At 42.1% G+C, this 13127-nt stretch overlaps 1 protein-coding gene across 4 annotated transcripts in view; it reads right to left on the bottom strand.

Annotated features, from left to right (window-relative positions):
* MTUS1 (microtubule associated scaffold protein 1) overlaps window positions 1-12329 on the bottom strand; it is a 118892-nt gene extending 106563 nt beyond the window's left edge. For 2 of the 4 annotated variants that reach the window (XM_069484915.1, XM_069484919.1), the window contains exon 1: window positions 11402-12040. The gene's annotated coding sequence lies outside the window, so the exon portion shown is untranslated. Of the gene's footprint in view, window positions 1-11401; window positions 12041-12232 lie in introns of those variants that run through there. The other 2 variants (XM_069484918.1, XM_069484916.1) reach the window with 2 other exon arrangements.
* Between the last annotated feature and the right edge of the window lie 798 nt (window positions 12330-13127).

Here is a 13127-nt window from a genome sequence, read left to right as displayed (position 1 = left end):
AAACACCTCCCAGGAGTCCCCACCTCCCAACACTGCTGCTACACTGGGGATCTAATTTCAACGTGAGTGTCAGTGAAGACAACCACATCCAAACCACAGCAACACCAACGCTGACTGTAACTACTACCTACCATTTTTGTACGTCCTATTTACTCAGAATTTTATGCTTTCCTGTTATCTCCTGAATCTATTCACCTAGACCCTCCTACAGAAGTAGGTTTCTGGCTACAACCCTGTAGGGCACAACGTAGCCACAGATGAAACAATCACCTCGAAAAACAGCTCAGGGCCATGTACCAGTCACCTACAGTCCCAAGCCAACATACTTCAGAGAACCTGAAGTATATTTCTCAATCTAAGTCAGCATTCCCTCAACAATTTATTGAGCAACTAGAGAAATATAAAGCACCCTTGTAAATGCTGATATAGAGTGGTGAACAAAGTCCTTGTTCTTTTAGGTATTACATCGTATTGCAGATAATTTTCAAAATTCCATCCAAAAGCAAGTAAGCCTTTTCACGAAAATCAGTAAACAAGTATGAGAGTCAAAACAGCAAGACTAAGTTTCTAAGATAGTACTGAACCAACATAGAAAGGACTGTTTCTATAAAAGTAAATAACTAAAACCAAATCACCATTTACACCCAGCACCTACCAGAGGCACTGTCGAGGAATGTATGGTTAGGCTAAAGAAATGATCTGATGGAAAGACTTTGCATCGTTTTTGTTTCTAAATTATATACAATTTGCTTAAAAAAAAAATTACCTAAAAGGTAGCACAGGTTGTTTGAGGGACACAGGGGTAGACCAGGTGGGCAGGACAGAGTTTATTGCTAAAATAAAATCTTTTCCCAAAGGTGTTAAATGACAGTGAACAGACCCTGTTTAGAACCTTCAGACAGTTGTCATATCTTTCCAAAGTCCACTTGGCTAAAAGGAAATAATTTTCCACTTGAATCATGCCAACACCAATTGAAAAATGTCACTATGCGTGTGTAGTTATACAAGTTGGCACCCCACCTTGTACCTCCCAACCTTTATTAAACATCAACTTCCTGTACCCTTTACTTGAAAATGATTACCTGTGTTGGGCTTTCTCCTGGCCAATCAGTGAGATAGAACAGAAGGTCATTGTATGTACACATTTAACTCAGAGCAGCAGCCCAAAGGAAGAGCCATGCTCCATAAGAGGGGCTATTATTAAAATCCTAACACTGGACATTCCTCAGAAGACAACTTGGTAAAAGAGAACTGACAACCTTTAGGGCTAAAAGTCGTGCCTAACACTCAGTTGTAACTGTGGTTTTATAAGGGCATTCATTTTTTCATGGTTATGACTGGCACCTGGCCTCACCTCCTAGTTAAATTTCCATCTGGGATTACCTCCATCTGCGTCACTAATTACCTGCCTCTCTGTAGCTTAAAATAAGGAAACAGGATTCAAGATTTCCATTTGAAAAAATTTCCTATATATACGCATATATTAGCCCCTATTCAACACACAAGACTTTGGACTGCTTAGCTGTAAAACAAGATATAATCAAATAATTCAAATAATCAGCCCTAAAGAATTTTATTAGGTCTTTTTGAAATGCAGTCTAAAAACTACAGTCCTATAGAAATGGAATGTTTCATTGTAATGAACTGTAAATGTCAATTTTCCACTTGTGCCACTAATCTAAATGGCTTATAACATTTGACATTCTGTTGTATGTTCTGTAGTTAGAAAATGAAAAAAAATAAAGCATAATTCTAAGCTATGCCATGTGAAATTTTGCACATCAAAACTATTGCATGACTTTGTCCCATTTCAGCACCAATGTATAGAAAATCCTAACAACTTATTACTTCTACTGGCATTAAAACTAGACAAGTAACAGTATCACATTGAGAGTAGAAATGGACCAGGGGAAGACCTGGTACTAGTCCTAGTTCCACTATGTATTCACCGTAAGACAAAACATTTATCCCAATAGTCTGGCCCCCAGTTTCCTCCTATATAAAACAGAACACTCATGACCTTCTCTGCCCAACTCCTAGGGTTGATGTGGACAACTGAATTGATTCTTAATGCCATGTTTACAAAGTGCTTTCCAAAAACATTTGGAATTATTATTTCACTTTGCTTGAAAGATGAAAATTCAGAATTGCTGTAGTATTTGAATATTGTATCTGAATAGTAACATTTTACAATTGAAACTCTTATTTTTTTTTTTTTTTTTGGAGACAGAGTCTCGCTCTGTTGCCTGGGCTAGAGTGCCGTGGTGCCAGCTTAGCTCACAGCAATCTCAAACTCCTGGGCTTAAGCGATCCTCCTGCCTCAGCCTCCCAAGTAGCTGGGACTACGGGCATGCACCACCATGCCCGGCTGATTTTTTCTATACATTTTAAGTTGAGATGGGGTCGCTGCTCTTGTTCAGGCTGGTCTCGAACTCCTGACCTGGGGTGATCCTCCCACCTCCCAGAGTGCTAGGATTACAGGCGTGAGCCACCACACCCAGCCTTGAAACTCTTAAATAAGACTGTTTTGGGCTGGGTGCGGTGTCTTACACCTATAATTCTAGCACTTTGAGAAGCTGAAGCAAGAGGATCATTTGAGGTCAAGAGTTCAAAACCAGCCTGGCAACATAGCAAGACCCCATCTCTACAAAAAAATAGAAAAATTAGCCAGATGTGGTGGTGTACACTTGTGGTCCCAACTTCTCGGGAGGCTGAGGCAGAAGGACTGCTTGAAGCCAGGAGCACAAGGCTGCAGTGAACTATGATCATGCCACTGCACTCCAGCCTGTGCAACAAAGGAGACCCTGTCTCAAAAAAAAAAAAGAAAAGAAAGTAAGTAAGTTTTGGACTTTTGGACGAAGTTACTGATTAAAAATTAGAACAGGGGATGTCAGTACTTTAACATCCACAAGTACATTATGAGTTCAAAGTGATGACTCAACTCCAAGTGTCTTTAGAATGTGCTGATAGAAAACTGGCAACATAATTTACAGACTTTAGCAAAGATGAAAGTATCTGCTTTTATTTTTAAAAATACAGTTCAAATATAACAAAGTATCATCAGCTCACTAAACCCCATCTCTAAAGAATACAAAGACATGATAAAGCTGGAGCCCAAGAATAAATCATCTCATATATCACTGGGACAAACCAATTACTTCTAAGGAAGAGGGAAAGTTATCAGGCTCCTGTGCCTGGAATTGAATTCCCAACAGAGAGCACCAGCAGATCCAAGCAACGCCTCCACCAAAGCTAAGTTACAGAAATTAAATCAAACACGTATCTATGAATCAGAAGAGATTTAAAACAAAGACAAAGGCAGATTATTAGCACCTATTGATCATCTTCTGTAGACCTGGCACAGTGGCAGAATAACCCCAGAAGACAGGTACTATTCCCGAAGTCCTAGTGGCGCAACTGGGGTGCAAAGGCAATGAAAACAGCACCCAATGTCGCACAGCTAAATGCAAGATCCCAGATATGAAGCCCAATCTGTCCAACTGCTAAGTCTGTGCACTATTACATTCCCATACCAAATGCGCTGGACACCCACACCATTTTTCCACTTCTATAATAGAGTATGTCTCCAGGGTATCAACGGATGTCAGAGTGAGCAAAATCTGGCCAAATGTTGAAATAAAACAAAACATAATTTGTCGTCTTATTCCAAATTCAATAACAACAGGAGGAAGGAGAGAAGAAAAGCCATGTCCAACACTGAAGGATGGGGAAGAGGGCTACTCATTCAAGACCAAAACTACTTAACACTGGATAAATAACCAAATGAAAATTATTTTCTACTTATCTACAGGGTTGTAAGTTTTAAATGTTCAATAAAAAGCTATAACCAGCATTTTCCAACAGAATAATCGCATCTGCATTATGAAATGATTTCAAGTTTTCCATAAAAAGAGAAACGTAAGATTTTTTCCTAGCTCCATTTCCCTTTTCATTGACTGAACCCGCTCTTTTCATATTTCAACTAAGAGCCAGTAAATCCCTCCATATAGCTGCCATGAATGTCCCCACAAAGCGACATCAGAAAGCAAAACAGAAATGTTTTTCAAACATTAAAACATCCAATACTTCTCGAGAGCCTTAAATCAAGCTCAATAACCAGCATTTCTAGTGAGCGATCTAAAAGTTCTACAGAAAGGCAAAACTCCTCTGAAACACAAATCTTATGAAATGTAATAAAAGAACAGTCCTAGCCTGAAAAGTCATCTGAATTCCCCTTTAAGTTGTAAATACATATTTCTCTAAACAGAAAACAGCCCAAATCGCTATTCAAGAGAAATTGTCAGCTTGCAGTTGTCTGCACAAATAGAGAAGGTAATAAATTATCACAAATGGAATTAATCATGTACAAGTATTTGCACGTGGGTATGCCAGATGTTCTGAGAATGGCTCTTCATAATAAAAGAGTGCCTGGGAAGGAACAGGAACCTCAGCACCTTCCAGCTGTGTCGCTCTGCTCCTAATGGCACAGATATGCAGGACGACACAAGACCTAAGCCCAGCTGCCTGCCCTCACCTTGCTTGCAGAGTATGCAACACTGGATGAGGGGTGTGGGTGAGAGCAGAGGTCAAGAAGTAGAGAAAAGCAGTAGGGAGCTCAGTATCTCTGGTTCAAAAGACCTGCTAGTAGCTGTGACTACCTGAAAAAAGAATTTCAAATTCTTATGCCATCACAGCTTTGATTTATTTCAGGCTATATCTGGGACAGATAATTACAAAAGCACAAACGTACCCAGCATCAGAAGGTTTAGACCCTAAAGCTTACAAGATGTAGCAAAACGATATTAGAAAAGATAACGAAACATTATTCAGAGGAATTAAGAGAAGCCAAAGAGTGCAGTACTAAGTATCTTCCTTCTCAATCCTTTTGGTGAGAAGAGTAGCAGTGATTAAGGGTGAGGATTCTTTAGGTAACCAGGAATGTCAATATAGCTTTATGTTCACCAAACTTCGGTGAAGATAACTGGCAGAACTGGCAATGACACAAGGTTAACAACCTGGGGGAACATTTCTAGCAACACAAACATTTCCAAAACTGCACTTTGCATCGTGGTTAGGGTTTTTCTGACGGACTTTTCTGAGAACTGGGGCCAAATTCTTTCCACATCTGTGCTCTTCTTTCTACCTTGCAGTGTTTGGCCCACTGGCTGAGGCTGATGAAAATCGAACATAATATTCCAACACCAAGGGTTTTTACTAATGCCTTTTATTTACCACTTAGCACGAAAACATAATCCCAACTACACACTATGTATAAATGACTTGGATCTGTATGTGGGGTTTAGATTGAAGATCTAATAAAATAAGTGCATTTTTTTCTTGGGAGACAGGTCCTGGCCTGGCTCGGCCCTTTTCCATTCATTTCTCGTTTCTCCAATCCTTCCTACGGTCACTGGCCAAGTAGGACTTCCATGCTCCTCACTTCCAGTAAAGTCTAACAGGTTAGGTTAGTAGTAACAAGGAAATATGGTTCAATTTTGTCATTTGGCTAAGAATGAGATGATTTCACGTAGTAGTTTACAGTATAATAATAAAAAAAAAATTTGTATAGCAAAAGGTGATTTAACCAGTATTCTGGTAAATATGACTCAATCAACTGGGCACAGAGGTGGAGGGAAGGGGTAGATCTGTGTCCGAATGTCATCTCTTAGATTGCTTATGTCTACACCGGCTTCTAGTTTTGTTCCATGAAGCTAGCCAAGCGAGTTATGCTTTAAAAGGACACGCAGTCTCAACCTGGTATCATTAATTGTTAACAATCAGCAAAAAATCTACAAGATAAAAATGGAAGAAAATTAAGTTCTCATTTGTCACTGAACACTGCTAAACATCTCATATCAACTTTATCTGAAATAAGGTGAAGAAATACTGATTTTTCCTTCAGGATTGGGAAATGTGTAAATAATGCCCGAGTTAAACATTACCGAGTTTCCAATGTACAAAAAGCCTAGAAGGTAACAACCCAACAGTCACAAACTTAATGAAATACTGTCACAAACATTTAAGTCATATGTTTATTTATACAAGAATATATAAATATACATATTTTAAGAGATGGAGTCTCACTCTGTCACCCAGGCTGGAGTGCACTGGAACAATCAGAGCTCACTACAGCCTTCAACTCCTGGGCTCAAGCATCCTCCTGCCTCAGCCTCCCAAGTAGCTGGGACCATAGGAGTGCACCATAACACCTGGCTAATTTATTTTTTGTAGAGACAGGGTCTCACTGGGTTGCCCAGCTGGTCTTGAACTCTTGGTGGCCCCAAGTGATCCTCCTGCCTTGGCCTCCCAAGTAGCTGGGAGTAGCTGGGATTACAGGTACAAGCCACCATGCCTGGCTAAGAATATATTTTTATACCTCTCCTCCATACTCTTCTGATAAGTATAGATCTTTTCAAGAAGGATTCCTTTCTCAATGACAATTTAGGATACAAAATTTCCTGAAATGTTTTCCTTCTTTGTAGAAGATGAGGGCAATTATGGATTGGCTTTCAAACTTAACACTAATTTTCTTCTGCATCAAGCTTAAAACACAATTTATTTATAAGACGCAAATATCTGTATTTAAAATAACAAGGCCATTTATTTAATGGATTAAAAACTCTTTCCAAGGTACCTTATCCAGAAGACCAATGTGTTTCCAGTCTGTTCTTCCCTTTTGTTGTGTTCGCTTTGTGGGGAGGCTCCCAGGCCTGCCCTTCCACTCAGCACAGCCCTCACTGAAGTATGAAGTCAGAATAATTCAGGCACACGGCACTACCTGGAAGCCATTTCCTTGTCACCTCTTTGCCATTTCCAGCAGTCTGAGGAACCTGGGACCTGCACGTCATCTTCTTTCATTGCTCAAAATGATTCTAGTCAACTCTACTCAAGAAGTAAACATGTTTCCTCAACAGAAACTTTAAGTGACTTTAAAACCATCTTTACTGACTTAGTTTTACAACTTCAAAATGAAATAAAGTTCTTAGGTTAAAATGAAGGTAAGAAGTGTGGTTTTTCTTTCATTCATGTAACTACTGTGTAAACAAGGACATTCTTAATTTAGATGGGGACCTGCTAGTAAGATTTAAATGCAGTTTATCTTTAAATAAACCCATTTTTATTACTCTTCAGTATGGAACTTAAAGTCTAGGAAAAACCTACTAACTTTAATGAAAACTAAGGCTGTTTCATAATCAAGGATCAATAGGTAAATAATGTATTTCTGAAGTGCCTGAAAGCTATTTACTTAAGTCAAGCACCTCTAGGTTCACCCTTGTTTACACTCCAGATTTGTTGAGCAAACCTTTCCTCCTTGATTGTGTAACATTCAGACACCAGGGCAATCATGGACTGCAAATTAGCCCGCGGTGTGTGAAGGTGAAGTTTTATTGTATCTACCCACACTGTAAAGATCAGCCCCGAAATCTGCCTTCCCCAAAATGGAAAAGTCTTTTTCCCCCATCTTATGCCAAGTGGACAAGAAAAAAATCATGCATTAATATCATCGTGGAAAAGTACCCACATAAAAGAGTTATAATCGCTGATTTCAAAGATGGATGAGGTAATTTTTGAAAATAAACTATCGGCAGGGCAATCATTTATAAAAACTTGGCTTAGAAATAAATTTTTCTAAGAAATCGCTAGTCAATTCCTGGTTATACTGGACGATCCTAAGCTAAGGATGGAGACCCCTGGTCAAAACAGGCTTTCTGAAACCAGACTGAAATCTGGCAAAGGTCGTACCATCTCACCTAGTCCCTCTTTCCCTGCAGGGTGGGATCACTCATCCCCCACCTCTGGAAGCCACAGCCACCACCGCCCAAGTAGCTGCCAGCTAAGGGGTCACCTCCTAGGCCTACGTTCCTCCAGAGAAAGTCTGGGGCCATTTTTAAAAGCCCCCAAAACCCACGCACCCACACCAACCTCATCCTCACGGCTCTAATACGGTGTTGTGGCTTATTAGGCTCTAAGGATGGAGAGTGAAAGAGATTCAGGCTCTGATGGAAAACACACTCCTTTCAGTTAGGCCTTTAGAAGTCCTCAGGGTACATTTACGCGTCCACAGTGTAGAGAGAGAACTCAAGTTTGGAAAATTGGGAAGGCTTTTTTTTCCCTTTCAAAGAAACAGTTTAATCTCTGAGTAGTGTTGGAAATTAATTTGGGAAAAATTTTAAACCATGTATACAGTATATCTTTCTGGACATCAAGATAAGATTCACATCAACAATTCAGTAAGAAACTACAGCAGTGACTATAAAAAGAACAATCTGGCAAAATAATAACACTACAAATGTACTACTGAGAATAAATGGATTGTGGGCTAGTTTCCATACTCACAGAACAACAGATCTGAAAGACTTTCAATCTCTGGGATTTAAAACTTTATGCTCTGATTTCAAAGGATGCTCCTAATGGAATATACCACCCACAATGACTTCTCACCAACAAATGCAATTGGTTTTGCAACAGTCTTGACTCCAAGGCACAAAAGGTCTTGTAAGGGATTTGAAAAGAATCTAACTCAGAATGTGGGAAGGAATTCTCGTCGTCTTCTACCACACTCACATACAGTTCTCAAACTATGATTTACAAGTGTCAAAAATTCGGTTTTGAGAAAGTCAGATTTATCAACATTAAAGCACAGAACTTGTGTAAGTCAAAACCACTATAAACATGTTTAGAAGGCAAAGACAAAATGGGAAAAACATCTGCAATATGAATGGGAAAAGTTTACCATCATCCATAAAACATTCTTATGAATTAATAGAGAAACACTAATATTCCAGAAGAAAAATCTGGTATTGCATTCAACTACAGAGTGGAAAACAACTAGACATTTTGGTGTTCAACATCACTTGTAATGAAAGAAATAGAAATTTAAATACAGAGATAGCACTATTCACCTATAAAGCTGACAAGAATAATTGTTCCTTTTAAGAATGATTCTCCTGACTGACAATAATATAGTAACATAAGGCAGGAGCATAATTTGGCTAAACATTTTGTGTAAAGCAAATGGTCAGTATGTTCCAAGAGACCTTTGAACCATCAACTGTATTTCAAAGACTTCATCCTAAAGAAATATACCCTGTACATAAAGTTTTCAGAAGGATATTTGTTGCAAAAGGATATTTAGTAATAGTAACTGGAAATAAATGAAAAGTTCAGCTGTAAGAAATTAGTTAAATTGTACATCTATATAATGTAGTGTTATGTAGCCACTGAGATTTTTGAAGACTTAATGACATAGGAAATTTTTCATGTTAAGTAGAAAAACACTTAGCATGCAACAGTATATTTATTTGTAAAAACTATGTAACTACAAAAATATATTTGTTATATATAGCAACAAGCATAAAGAAAATATTAACTGATTATCTTTGGATGATGGGACTGTTTAACTCTTCTACTTTTCTGAATCTACCTATTTTTATAGAGAAAGCATACATTACTTTCAAAATCATAACAATGTTAACAGAACTAGGATATTAAGTAACAGGCTTTTTAAATGCTTAAGTCTAATTACTGCAGATTAGTTTTGAAAAAATACCATAAGAGATTTATCTAGAATTTCATAATCCTATTATTTAATAATCCCATTATTTAATTTACTCCAAAATGAAACCTTGAATTATTGACATACTAAAAGAGGCATACCTTCCACCAGGCACTATTTTGTCCACATAAACCTGATTTTAAGAAGGAAACAGAAAAGTTAACACAAGTTACATAAATATACCTTAAACTAAATTCCACTCCTGAGGGTTTTTTTTTTTTTTTTAAGGATTAATAAGTAGTTCTAATCTTTTCTTTCTGTAACTTTCTTTATGGAATGTAGTACTTAAAGGAATCTATAACAGCACTTCCAACACTATAAAGCACTATACAAATAGGGTATCTCCGTTTTAATTTAAATTGTGCATCAGGGCCAGGCATGGTGGCTCACACCCGTAATCCTATCACTCTGGGAGGCCGAAGCAGGAGGATTACTTGAGTTTAGGAGTTTGAGACCAGTCAGAGCAAGAGTGAGACCCCAACTGTACAAAAAAAAAAAAAAAAGAAAGAAAGAAAGAAAGAAAGAAAGGAAAAAGAAAAAGAAAAATACAGAAAAATTAGCCGGGCGTGGGGGTGCACCTCTGTAGTCCCTGCTACTTGGGAGGCTGAGGCAGGAGGATCGCTTGAGCCCAGAAATTTGAGGTTGCAGCGAGCCACTATGACGCCACTGCACTCTACCCAGGGTGACACAGGCCACTGCACTCTACCCAGGGCGACACAGCGAGACTCTGTCTCAAAAAAAACGAAAAAGAAAAAAAAAAAAAAACCCGTCCATCATTTCCTGCCCTAATCGTCCCTGAAAAAGAAGTTTGTCTACAGAATTGCAACTCCGTTTAAGCAAGTTCCTTTAGGGTTATCCATACACTGTCATCTGCGTGTACAAAGCCTCCTTAAAGAGGTCACAGGACCCCAGGAAGCAGTGACTCGCATTTCTTTTCCATTCCTCTCCCTCCAACGTTGCCTCCCTTCCCCGAGGAAAGCTCTCCACTCCCACCCTCTGCCCCAGCGCTGTGATCTGGCGTGATGACGACTGAATTCCGATCACCTGGCAAAACTTGAAAAGCTCTCGCCGCCAACCCCCCTCCTCCCAGTTTTGCCCAAGACTTTAGTTTCATTCAAACAAACAAAACAAACAAAACGCCGCTGGATTTCCTTTCTTAGTACACTCACTGCTTAAATAGTACTTAACAGAGCCCGTGCAACTCCGCAGGCTAAAGGAAGCATTAACCCCTTCATTCCTGCTTCCAAGTAAATCACTCCAAGTCGAAATCAACACATAGTAGGAAAAAAACATGTCTTGCAAAGAAGAGGACAGAAAGATTAATCTAAGGTACGTGAACACCTAAGTCCACTAATTACTACAGAGTAGTCAATACGATGACCTTAGTGACAATTACAAGCGAGCCGCAGCAAGTAACGAGGCGCGGCTAGGGGACCTTAAACTGCAGCAACCCCGTTTCTGCCACTTTTTCAGCCCTGATTACTTAGGGCTGGGAAACGGCCCGAGCAAACGCCCGGCAAGAAGGGCAGGACTGCGAGGCCCCGGAGGGTCCAGTGCCTGGTGGGCGGTGTAACCCAGGCTGCTGTAAACCCCTTCGGACACTTTCAAGGTGACAGCAAGAGCCGCATCTGTCCCTTCCGCAAGAGCTGCGCTGACCCCACGTGAGAGCTGCCTCCGCTCCGCCGGCGCTGCCACCCCGCTTTCTCCCCCACCCTGGCACCCCGGGCCCTGGAATACCCGCCCCCTCCCCGAAAGCGAGTCCAGTCGGCGTGACCGTCGCGGGCACCGCGCCCTCCCTCCGCCCTGGCCGCCGGGCACTGGGAAGCGACTCAGCCCCGCACTCACCGCAGCGCCTCCGAGCCAAGCCCGAGCCGCGAGCCCAGAACCCGCGCTGGAGCCCGGGCGCCCTCAGGACCCTCGCGGGGCGCTCCTGGCCCACCCGGGAGGCCCGCGCCGCAGCGTCCGCACCTGGGGGCGCGCGCCCCGGTCCACCCCGACCCCGCCGCTGCCAGGCGGGAACCCCGAGTCCCGGCGCCCCAGCTCCCCGCCTCCCGGGCCGCCAGGGGGTGGAGCGGGGCGGGGAGTTGGGGAAACTTGGAAATAGAAAGCTCCGCGGCTCAGCGCCCCCACACCCGCGGCGGCCCGTTCGCAGCAGGCGACACGGCCAGGCGGCGAGCCAGGGGGCTGCGCCCCGAGAAACTTGAAAGACGCGCGAGGCGGTACCTCGGGACGCCGCCGGGGGAGGCCCCGCTCGCTCCGTCCTCTCGCGCTCCCGCGTCCCGATCCCGAAGCCCCGCGCGCTCCCGGGCTAAGTGCGGACGCGCCCCGCGCCCGGGCGTCCCCTCGGCCTGCGCTGCACCTGTTGCCACGTGCGACGCGGTGCCCCGGGCTGCCGCCGCCGCACCTGGCTGAACCCAGCGTCCCCGCGGGCGAGCAGAGCTCTGCTTCTCCTAATGCTGGCGCCCCAGGCCGGGCCGGGCTGGCCCGAGGATCTGCCCCCACTCCCCTCGCGCCACCTGTGCGCTCCGGCCCAGCCCTTCGCCTGCCTGGGGCGGTGGGGCCACTGCGGCGCGGGGCAGGTGGGCGGTGGGAAGGCTGCGGGGTCATCACGGCGGAGGCTCGCAAGGATCCAGCAACGATTACCTCTGACAGGGTCCGACTCCCAATCTATATTACCTTCATGCTTCCAGAAGTTTACCAGCAAGCATCTATTTAAGGTTAAAGAAAGCACTCCAGCTGTTACAAGTTCAGATAAAGAGTTGAAAGACCAGAACACCAGAGAGGAAGAGAGAGAGACTAGGCCCGACCCACTTTTCTCTAAACACAAACTAAGTCCTTGCTGTCTGTTAAACTGAGCAAATTTCATCCACAGCTGACTTTTAGGCCCATGAGATATTTTCTTCCCTAAGGCACATTTTTGATACAAAGCTCTGCCAAAGGTGATATCCTGCCCATGAGAGATGGAACATTACAGAACCATTCAATGTCAGACAACTAAGAACAAAATTAAAAAAAAAAAATTTTTATTACCTGATTTGGGTTTGCTAAAAGCTTTTTAAGAAAAGTAAGCTTTTTCTGAGAATAAACTTGAGGATACTGTATTTCAGTTTTCTATACCCTGAATATTAGATGTGCTGACAGATGTATTGTGATCTATACAGTTATAAAGCCTTTTCATGTATACAGTGATCCCTTCTTTCCTCACAAGACCCAGGAGTATATAGGTCAGATTATCTCCATTATTCAAGTAAGGAAATTGAAGCTCAGAGAGGTCAAGTGACTTGCACAAGGTCACACAGCTAGTGAAGGGCAAGTGTAAACCCAGAAGGCCTAACTCCTAACCTTCTTTTTTTATTCCATTACATAATAACACCTCTCATTTGCTTTTGAAATCCCTGTTGTAAAGACAGACATGTTAACTGACATGATCTATGACCTTAGGAAAGGCAGGTGATCAATATTAAAGAGATACAGCACAAAACACCATTGGATGATTCTCCCTTATGCAAAAGCACACACAAAAACAAAACAAAAAAAAAAATCACTGACATTCTTTCTGTAAGTTACAGGT

This window comes from Eulemur rufifrons, chromosome 12 (genome assembly GCF_041146395.1).
Source record: "Eulemur rufifrons isolate Redbay chromosome 12, OSU_ERuf_1, whole genome shotgun sequence".
In the NCBI taxonomy this organism is placed as follows: Eukaryota; Metazoa; Chordata; class Mammalia; order Primates; family Lemuridae; genus Eulemur; species Eulemur rufifrons.
Note: the sequence above shows the minus strand (reverse complement) of the source record. Positions and strands in the feature narration are given on the sequence as shown.